The sequence below is a fragment of the Pelophylax lessonae genome (genome assembly GCF_965119305.1).
Source record: "Pelophylax lessonae genome assembly, chromosome: 6".
Lineage (NCBI taxonomy): Eukaryota > Metazoa > Chordata > Amphibia > Anura > Ranidae > Pelophylax > Pelophylax lessonae.
Window position 1 is genome coordinate 199002379 of NC_138773.1, and position 11420 is coordinate 199013798.

General features: G+C 47.6%; 1 protein-coding gene across 1 annotated transcript in view; it reads right to left on the reverse strand.

Moving 5' to 3' along the window:
* Positions 1–11420, reverse strand: part of INO80D (INO80 complex subunit D) — a gene marked incomplete at its 3' end in the record, with an annotated part of 53051 nt that overhangs the window by 29149 nt on the left and 12482 nt on the right. Inside the window, exon 2 of the mRNA XM_082262226.1 lies at positions 6006–6092. The remainder of the gene's footprint in view (positions 1–6005; positions 6093–11420) is intronic.

Consider the following 11420-nt stretch of genomic DNA (forward strand, 5'->3'; position numbering starts at 1 on the left):
GTGCAGATGGTTTTGCACAGAGCAGCCCGACCCCCTTTCTCCTGATTGGCTCACTGACTTTGACAGCCGCAGGAGCCAATGGTGCAGCTGTGTCTCAGCCAATCAGGAGGGTAAGTCCCGGACAGCCGAGGGACTCGTGGACATTGCTGGACAGAGAGTGGGCACAGGTAAGTATTAGAGGGTGCTGCTACACGGAAAAGGCTTTGTATCCTAATGCATAGAATGCATCAAGATAAAAAAAAACTTCTCTCCTTTAACCCTTACAGTGGAGAGGGTGAGCCACAAGGGTGAATCCTATTTTTCATTTTGGATACAGCGAGGGAGGGTAGAACCCCTGTCAGTTTATTTTTGTCACCTGTGTCTTATAGCGGAGATTTCCCTTCACTTCCTGTCCTCAAAGCCACAACAGGAAGAGACAGAAAGTCAAAGTGAGGAAAATCCCTGCTTGCCACCAGAATTAGGGTCGCTATTCAAAGATTCCCACTCTGTTCTGGCAACAACTCAAAATTTGGCATTTTCATTCACTCTCGGTTACACTGGTCACCAGAACAAATATAGGAGGTGAATCACCCTAAGAGGGACACTGACAACAATAAAAAATACCTGACGGGTTCTATTCCCTTTGCACAAACCTAAAAAATAAAAAATAAATGATAGTCTTTAGTGGTATTATAATGCAGCTTACAAATTCTTAGTTAGGATGGATGCATTCATTTTTTTTTTTTAGGCTCACTTTCCTTTAATTTTCACCTGGTGATCCGACCAGCAAATCTGTAATTTTTAAAAAGAAATTGCGTCCTGCAGATGTAGCATTTACAGGAATGAGACAAACCATTCACAACTTACAGGGTTGCTTACAATGGTCAACTTTTAGCCATGAAAAACCTTTATCCCAAAGGAAAAAAAAAAAAACTGCTTCACAGCAATTGGAGCTTGGTTTTAATTTGTTAGTGTATCTAAATCTGCTAGTACATCCAACACCCCCCCCCCCCTTTCTACTCCTTCATCCAGATTGTAAGAACTCTAATACAGGAGATGTGTTACAGGTGAGATCACCAGGTGAAAAACAGAGGGGAAAATAAGCCTTAAAAACTGGATTTTTGACTTACCGTAAAATCCTTTTGTCTGAAGTTCATTGACCGACTCCGCTCCATATTCTTCTTAACCATTGGGTTATACAGGAGTAGGACACTAGGCAGGAAAAAAAACTTTACCATGCCTATGAGGCCAAAAGAAGCATCCGAGGATGCCAACACGTCTACTTTGTTCTACTTTGTAGAATTTTGTGAACGCGTGCACAGACGACCAAGTTGCCGCCAAGCTTTTATTACCGACGCCTGAGGGCGAAAAGCCCAAGAGGCACTCAGCGCCCTAGTAGAATGTGCCTTCACGGGGAAAGGTGGAACCTGACCCTTAAGTGAACACGCCTGTACCACTGTCTGCCTGATTCATCTGGATATGGTCGCAGCAGACGCAACCCATTCCTTCCGTAAAGACAAAAAGTCTGACTTCCTGAAAGACTCTGTAACCGCCAAGTAAACCCTAATTGCCCAAACCACATCCTAAGAATGCAAGGTAATTTCCTTGGGATGCTTGGGCTTAGGATAGAGTGAAGGTAGCACAATGTCTTCATTCAAAGGGAAAATAGAAACCACCTTAGGAAAAAAACGATTAGGTTCCAAGTACCACTTTATCACCAGATAAAGCGAACGGCAGGATAGCGCCGCCATTCAGATACTCCGCGAGCAGTGGTAAGAACCACCAAAAAGGCTACCTTCTGTGACAGTGTAAGCAGAGGAATCTCCCTAATGTTTTCAAAGGGTGTTTTTTGAAGAACAGACAGTACCAAGTTAAGGTCTCCACAGAGGTAATGGGGAGCGTAGCGGAGGAGCCATATGGCGAACTCCTTGATTAAAAGTGTGAATTAAGGAATGCGTAGCTAAAGGGTGTTGGAAAAACACAGCCAAAGCCTACACTTGGTCTTTAATAGCCCTCTGTGGAGAAAAGCCAAAATCCTGGCCCCTGAAAAGGAGCGTGGATACATCTTAAGCGATTCACACCATGAGATGTACGATTTCCACAAACAGTGTAACCTAACTAGCCTTCAACAGTGTAGGAATCACTAAGTCAAAAAGATCCCTATCCCTCAATACCTGGCTTTCAACAGCCACGCCGTTAAAGCCAGCGACTGTAAAGCAGGATGAAAGATCGGCCCTTGAGACAGCAGATCTTCCCTGAGAGGAAGTCTCCAAAGAGCATCGGCGACCAACCTTACCAGATCTGCGTACCAAGACTGGCGAGGCCAGTTTTGGAGTTTCTGCGCAAAAGCCTCGGCAGAAGTTTCAGTGGAGGAAACGCATAGATCAGCTGACACGAAGGTGCCACCAGTGTGTCTGTGGCGTCGGCCAGAGGATCCCAAGACCTGGCTACAAACCTCTGTACCTTCTCGAGAAACTAACAGGTCTACATTGGCTGTCCCCCACCGGGCACACAGCAGGTGAAACACCTCCGGGTGCAGGGACCATTTACCCTGATCCAACACCCGACTACTCAAGTAATCCGTCTGCCAGTTCTCCACTCTGGGTATATGCACAGCAGATAGGGCTGAAACACTATTTTCTGCCCATCTTAGCATCTCGGCCACCTCCCGGGGTCGCCAGGACACTCTTGGTGCCCCCTTGATGATTGACGTAAACCGCAGCCGTGGCATTGTCTGACTGAATCCGAACTGGACAATCCTGCAGAGGATTTGTCCAGTGACTCAAGCAAAAGCTTTATCGCGCTGAGTTTGAGAATATTGATCAGAAGTCTGGACTCTTTCAGAGTCCAGGTTCCCTGGACACACAGCTTTCTAAATGCTCCCCCCCACCCCAGCTAGACAGGCTGGCATCTGTGGTTACCACGGTCCAATACAATGGAAGGCAGGACTTGCCCTGACGCAAGGCCAAGGAACGGAGCCACCACAGAATAGCACTTCTCGCGTTTTGACTCAACCGAATCAGATTGTCTAAAGAGTTTGGATCCTTGTTCCACTTGACAAGAATACCAATTTGCAAAGGTGTCCTGTGGAACTGAGCAAACGGAACCGCCCCGATAGTAGACCCGATCAGGCCTAGAGCTTGCATGCAAGTTCACAATGAGGACAAAGTGCTGGATAACAGCATCCGAATCGCTCTCTACAACTTTTGCAGCTTTTCTGGGGGAAGAAACAAAGTCAATCCCAGATATACCAATTTGGAGGCTGGGACCAGAGCAGATTTTTTAAATTTATAATCCAACCGAACTCTTGCAGAGTCCGTACAGTGATTGACAGATCACCCACCAGAACTGAGTGGGAGTCTGCTCTTAAGAGGAGATCTTTCAGGTTCCCTAGTACCGCAATCCCCCGCTGTCACAGTAATGCCAATACATTGGTGAAGACCCTGGGGGCGGAGGCAAGACCAAATGGTAACGCCACAAATTGAGAATGTACAGCAAAGCGAAGAAAACACTGGTGTCCAGCATAAATAGAGATTGTGCAGATATGCGTCCTCGATAGAGGCCAAAAAGTCCCCTTGGTGTAGGAACGCCACTACTGTGCAAATGGACTCCATTCAAAACCGCTGTACGCGCACTAAGCGATTCACAGCCTTGAGGTCAAGAATTGGACGCACTTTCCCTTCTTTCCTGGGAACAGTAAACAGGTTTGAATAAAACCATTGAAAGCTTTCACGAGAGGGAACCGGCACAACCCCCCTTTGCGACAGCAGATCTTGTACCGCCTCTCAGAGATCCCTTAACCGATCTGAAGATAGGCGTAGATTGGACAAGATGAATCTGTCCGATGGTCAGGACCTGAATTTGATTTTGTAACCCGAACGGAGCAGCTCGTGGGCCCATTTGTCCTGAATCAAGGAGGTCCCTGGTTCCGGACAGGAAACAGACATCCCCCCACCCCAGATACGGGTGAAGGAGTCCCTTCAAGCAGACAGATTTGTCCACAGATCTGGAGGGGCCTGTTGTCGGATTACTCGACCACGTCTTCTTAGAACCCCCAGATTACCTAAATGGCTTAGGTACTTTCTCCTGCGTGCTGAAAAATAAGGGCCCTGTCTAATACGCGTTGACTTGCCCTAGCTGATAGAGGAAGAGTACTCTTTCCACCTGTGAGTCCTTTGATCAGTTTATTCAAAAAAGACCCAAAAAGGCGGTCACCCCATAAAGGGGAGATCTGATAGAGCCTTTTTAGAAGCCTGGTCTGCAGACCAGCTTTTTAGCTACACCATGAGTGGTTACCACTATTACGTTTAGAACAACTCCACTGTCTCGCAACAATTTTGTCACAGTAGGCGGGAAAAGGGAGTACCTTTGCCGCTTTTAGGGGATCTGTGGGCCTTAGGGATACCGGCGTCCCCCATGTTAAAATTTTCTGCGCCGATACAATCAATGCATCCACCAGCGCTCTCGCATGCGTATGTGCAGTAAAAAAAGGAATCATCCTCACCGTAGAGCACCTGAAGTGCATAGACGCAGACCCAGTAGTGTCGCTATATGCTAAGCTCACCCTCAGAACATAAGCAGGGGAGGTCGCCAACCACAGTCCCGCAAGGAGACACTGGTTAAAGGTCCACAAAAGGACAAGGGTCGCCCACCATAAAGGACATAGCCCCTTAGACAAGGGAGGAGGGGGCCCGCCAAGATGCCGACGCGCAGGCAGAGTAACCCCACATAACAATGCCCCCGCGGCGCTCCGGTTATAGAGGGGCGTCAGGCAATCCATATGTCCACCCCCCCCTGAGGGGGAAGGAGGGCAGACACCCAGTCGCTGCTCTATCACCCCGGTCAGCAGCTCAAACTGCCTGGTCAACAGCTTGGACAGCCAGCCGCAGTACCGTTGCTCAGCTCGGTCAGGCACTCATGCAAAGCCGCAGCCCAATCCAGCCGATCCGCAGATGAAGAGACATCCCCTCCCCCCCAGCCTATAACCACCACAGGGAGCTCAAAGGACATCCCTGCCCCCGTCACTAACCCCCAAGGGGCTGGGAACTTGCTTAAAGACCCCCGTGTGCGATCTGGACAGCAACAACCACATCCACCCCCCCCCCCCCTTACTGGAGTAAGTGGCAAAGCCAGCTCCTACCTCACCCTGGGAGTGTGGGAGGGGGGCGTGAGGATATGTTGGGCCCAAAAGACCACCATGACTGTTAGAGGGTCTGGGGGAATGGAAAGGGTTTTCCGACCATCCCAAGGAGGGGCCCATGCCCAAAGGGGGGGGGGGGGGACACTACTTAGCCATGGGCACCACTCCGAGCAGACCACCTCCCCATCTTGGCATAGGGGGTGCTGACCGCCAAGGACTACGCTGTGACTTAGGCCGAACCAGGTTGTGTGCGTCCCGGCGAGGAGTTTCACTCGCGGGCCAGCCCCTGTCCATTGGGGCTCTGTCATGGCAAGGCCTAGCGCGGGGCTATAACCTGCACACGCTCGCTGGGCAGACTGGGAGACCTTAAGGATCTAGAATATCCAGTCCAGCTGTTGATTGTAGTTCTCGCAGGGACATAACGAGCTAAAAAAAAAAAAAAAAAAAACATTTTAACAAAAGGTTACCTTTCAAATAAAAAAAAACATGCCAAGACCCAAGTCCCAGCAGGGAACTAGGTCCTACTCCTAAACTAGGCAGAAACAAACTGAATCCTATAGCAGAGTAAGTGGGTGTAGGCCCTCAGGGCCTGCCCCATAGGTGTGGTAAAGTTTTTTTCCTGCCTAGTGTCCTATTCCTGTAGGTGGCAGCATAACCCAATGGTTAAGAAGAATATGGAGCTGCGTCTCTCAATGAACGATAGAGAAAAGGAAATATAAACCCACCATATTGAAGGATTGGCAAGCTGCAATATTTTACATTTTTGGTTTTAATAGCACTTAATATAGACAAGGACAATTGTGTATTCTTGAAAACTTTTTTTCGGATAGGCCAAACAATGAACAAATCTAGAATTCCATGCTTCGTTATATCAAAGCTTCCTTACCCAATTTTAAGCTTTATACATTTCATCAATGTTACTGGTGAAGCATCCTCAAGGACATCTTCACGGATGTATATTCCAAGAGGTCCCCTGTGAAAACATAGAAATTCAATACTTATGCTCTTATGCGTAAGAGAGAACATTACTTGCACTAAATTCAGAAACCAGTTGCAGCTTTTACCCCTAAATAAAAGAAAAAGCATTATTATTGACCATAGGTTTTTGCAGAAGTTATTAAACTAAGAAACACAAAATTTAGATTCACTTAAAAGTGGTTGTTTAGTCACTACTATAAAATCATCTAATCTGTACCTTATCAGAGCGGCTCCCGGTACTCAGCCGATCCCTTGGCTCTATCCTCTGCCCAGCTGACAGCTCCAGTGGGCAGGGTCGAGCACTGCAGCGGTCAGCCGGGGGCAGAGGTGGGGGGGGGGTGAAGAGAGAGCTGATTAGGTACAGATCGGCATATTTTTTCTAAAAGACAGGCACAGGAGCACTTAGTGTTAAATTACAGTTCAGTGAGTAATATTAATTGTGGAAGAACAGTGCAGGGCTGCAGATGGTGGCACGTACACGGACCACGGTGTCAGGGCTGAGCAGACATGATATACCGTGGTCAGTTTGCAGTGGAGAGGGTAGAAACTAGCAGGATCAGCCAATTTTTTTTTTAGGTGTCCCGGGGGACCAAATGACACAGCACAAAAGCACTGTGCTGTATAACATGCTTAAGGCTACATTCACACCTAAACGTAGCGTTTTCGCGCGTTTTTTACCGTGATTTTTGTGCAGGCGTTTTTAGATTAAATAGAGACCAATGGAAAACGCCTGTAATCTGCCCAAAAAGAAGCTCATGTACTTTTTTGAGCGTTGGGCGTTTTGTATACAGCATCAAAACGCTCAGATGTGAACAGGGGCCATTGAAATGAATAGGATTTGTCTTGTTGGGCGTTTTGAGAGCTGATCCTAGAGCAGAAAAACGCCCCAAAAACACCCCAAAACGCCTACATGTGAACGGAGCCTTAAGGAAACAGTATCTGTTGTTTTGTTTTGGGTAACAAACGCATTAAGATCAGACTTGTTTTTCCAGTCACAGAACAGAACTTATATAGAATATGTGAACCCAACATTTCATATTCCTGAGGTGTGCCTGCTGTACCATGTACTTGTATGAGAAAGTATCCTGTTCCCTTTGTATTGCTTCCTTTGTTTGAAATCCCTGGAATTCCTGGCAGTCACTCTTCTTTCCTATTAAAAACTGACCACACTAGGTGTTACCACAGTGTGGTCAGTTTTCTAGCTGTGCTGGGAGCAAATCTAATGATCAGGCTTGTCCTGACAATGGCCCCCCCCTCCCCAACCATTCACTGGGAATACCAGTGCCCTGCCGTTTCCCCTCCCCAGCTCTCTAATCTGCTTAGGCAGCTAAGAACAGAGGGTATGTGATCTCTTTTTTTTTTTTTTTTTTTTTTTTTTTTTTTTTTTTATGTATTGCCAAATATTTTGCCATTAATTTCTATTTTAAAACCAGATGGTTTGTTTTACAAGGTTAGGGATTACATATACTAATTCGCAGTTTTGTTGTAAAATCAATCTGGGCCCCACGCCCCCACCTATGCAGGGCAAAGCAGTAGGCTCACCTAAACAATGACCCCAAAGTTAAAGTGTTAATAAACCCACAACAGTAAAATTAATCTGTATATGCAGTAAAGCATGCTTGTTATACTCACTGTGGAACCCAAGCAGTTAATTCTCTGCATTATGTAAAAAGGCTGTTTGATCCTGTCTTCTCTGATCCTCTCCTTCCACTATCCCCAATCCATCTCCTGATAAGACAGAGCCCCAGTAGGCACTCTGCACATGCTCAGTTTGGTGTGTATTGCTAGTTTTTTTTTTTCCTTGGGAGGGTGCGAGTGATTGGCACAGAACAAATTAGCACTGTGCAGACAGAGGGGTCAGGTAGCCTCATAGGACAGTCAGAGTAGAATGAAAACTCCTTCTACAAGCTTTAACCAGATACTTAGAGAAGTCACAAGATTGCTATATACTGCAGATGAGAAAAGGAATTTAGCATTTCCATGTTCTGTGTGCTTTTGGGGACCAGATATAGTGAATGCGGGGTCCTGGGTTTAGTAACACAAATTTATACTTACCTTCCTTTACTCCCCCACCACTGTATTTGGCTATCAGAACATTTCACAGTACTTTGGCGTATGAATATCATGTGACTCACTGCCCTTCCTCTTACATGAAAACAGTTGTGCCAAGGATTGGCTTTTCAGGCACCCATTATGTCACAAGCGAGCATGGAGTCCTCAGCCCTCTGTAAGCATCAAGTCAGGACCTGGGGGCTCACAGAGGGCATCCTCTATTCACTCAGGTAAGTAAAAGCAGCTGGCAGGGCTTGCACTGAAGAAATGAACCTCTAGCTGTTTTCTGCATAGACAACAATACACAGGTTTACTTTAAGGGCTCATTAACATCACATGCACTGGGGCTACATTGGGCACCATTTCTTTTCATTTTTTCAGGGTTGCAGATTGTTATTCCGCTCATTTGTAAGATTTTAATAAAGTTCTGTGGAACAAATATGTAAACAATGCAATGCCTTGACACATCGGCACCGTGTCTCACAGCGCACATGGCGTGTTCAGTGCGGCTCACTGGTGTGAATGAGCCCTTAAACTTATAACGGAGTTCCGCCCCCCCCTCCTTCCAAAAACTAAAAGTTAGCAGCTACACATACTGGAGCTATTGACTTTTAATATTAGGACACTTACCTGTCCTGGAGTCCAGCTATGTCAACACCACAGCCAATGTTTCTATCGGCTGTCTGGTGCTCCGGCCGCCATTGCCGGCCAGGGAATCTGGCAGTGAAGCCTTGTGGCTTCACGGTCGGGTCCCTACTGCGCAAGTCGCGCTGCACATTCGGATTGGCTCGGCGGCAGAGGGTAGGAGGAGGGGTACTCGCTTCTCCGCGGTGCTGTTTCTGGATGTGGGGAAGAGTACCTGTCAAAAACAGGTGCCTGTTCCCCCCCTGAAAGGTGCCGTATGTGGCACCGGAGGGGGGGGGGGGAAGCAAATGAGCGGACGTTTCACATTTGGGTGGAACTCCGCTTTAAATACAGGCAGACGAAGAGAAAAAAAATATTTCCCGCTTCCTGCCCAGCTCCAGCCCTGCCCCCATACAGGTTGGTGGACATACCTGTATTGACCCATCCTAGTATCCTATGGTCAGCCTTTCAAGTGAACAAGGGGACCCCATATATTCTGTCAGTTTACATTTGCAAAATTCCCTGTTTGAGAACCATGCCGTGGCCTCTCAGGCTGCCCGGAAGGGACGTCAGCAACCAACATTGCCCTCTTCCTAGATGCTCGTGGACTGGAAGCGCGTCACCGGAAGTGACGCTTTGTTCTAATCCTGCCGCCATCTTGCTCCTCCACCGTGAGGAGCTCCAAGAAGCCAAGGCAGCTGCCCCGAGCAGGTGCCCGATGGGGGGCAGGGGATCAGCACCGCCCGCTCTCACCCATACCTATGAGCAGGGACCCCTCACACACACACACAACCGTGTCCGCTGGAGGGATTGTTGGGGCTGGCCGGACCAGCTTGGAAGAACTTGGGGTCAAAACCAGGTAAGGTCTTGGGAGAAGGGGGGGGATTCTGAAAGCTGGGGGGTTGCATATCTCTCAGTTGGGACAAAACCCCAGAGGGGGGCCTGCTCGCCCCAGTGTGCGGCCCCTGACCCCCCACTGCCCCAGGCTCGATGAGCTGGATGGGAGCCTCCTGCAAATAGCACAGAGACTGAAGAAAATAAACTGTTGCAGCTCTCGTGGGTCCAGAGGAAACACAATCAAACTGAGTCTGAAGGCATAACTGACCTTTTTTATAATGGTGGACTAATGGGTTTCCCATTTCAAGTGGGAGGAGCCTATCTCACAGGTGCCGCCCTAGAAGATGATTAGAGAAATATTTATTCATGTATTTTTGCATAAAGACAGATCTACTGTACTGAAAAGACAGAAAGGCTGAATTCCACTGTTCTGTCATTCTGACAGCTGACAGAAGAGGGCAGAGTAATGAGTTCAGTGTACTGTCTAGAAAGGTTTAAATCTTCCATCTTGCATAACTTTAACAGAATCTGGAGGGAAGACCTAGCTGTGGGATCTGGTAGAGGTGCTTGAATTACAACACAGACCGAACAGGATTACAATCAGTATGGCAGGTAAAGAAGTTCACCGATATGTGCTATAGCTGTGTATATAGCGGTCTGCCTAAAAGCCACAGCTCTAAAAAGAGGAGCTCCAGCCACTTATATATAAAAAAAAAAGTCCGGGGCTACAAAAAGTGAAAAAAAAAGATCACCCCAGCCATCTTCATCCGCCGTCCAGCTTTGGCGGCATCTTCACTATGGGCAACCGGCTCTGACAGCTTGCGGCTTCATAGCCGGGTGCCCACTGCACATGCGCGAGTGCCTGCGCGAGTGGATGCAGTCTTCTGGGACCTGTCAGTGTCCCAGAAGACTGCAGGAGGGAAGGAAGGGAAGTGGGAGCAGGTATCTATCAAAATCTGGTACCTGCTCCCCCATTCGCGCCTTAAAAGTTCCAATTGTGAAAGAGGAGCAGGGGACGAGTCCTCAAAGCGGAACGTCCCCTTTAAAGAGACTCAGACAGGAGCACAAAAACACACTCTGCTACAGGCACAAGGTAGGAGCCATAGCAACTGCAGCCTTAAAAACTGGATGAATCCCAGGCTAGGACCCAGCACTTCATAGCCCTGCACCTTGCCTGCCTCCTGCATGTTCCCACTCGGCAGTAAGGCTGACCATCATAGCAGGGCAAGGAAACAGACATAGCATGAGGGGGGAGGTAGCAGAAATATTTGGAACTACCTGTCAAACGAGACGGGGGATTAGGCCATAACCACAAGGCATCTTAGGCTGCTGCAAGCAACCTCTAAATACCTACACTTTACACCTGCAGCAAATTTATAGATTTTATTTTGCAGGACTGCCTACAAACATTCAGGGCAACATTAACACTGACAAGCTACACTGCTTGTATGGCTGCTGGTGCATGCTGGGAATAAACAATGCCAATGAGCTAAACCCAGTGCATCACACGGTTTACTTTTTTTTATTAAAACTTGGATCGAAAGATCACAAGGTACATCTCACTGAGCTCCACACACAATGTTGTTGCAAAATTAAAAAAACTAAACTTTTTTTTTTTTTTACACTTTTTCCAGCACACAAGGGCATGAACTGCCATCATAGGGAACAAAGGCGTTTGTTTTGCCTTGCTTTGGGGGTTACCCAGTGCAATACCAGCACATCTGGTGGGAATAACCCCCTAAAGCAGCCTTTCTCAACCTTTTCAACACAGAGGAACCCTTGAAATAAATTTCTGGTCCCAGGGAACCCC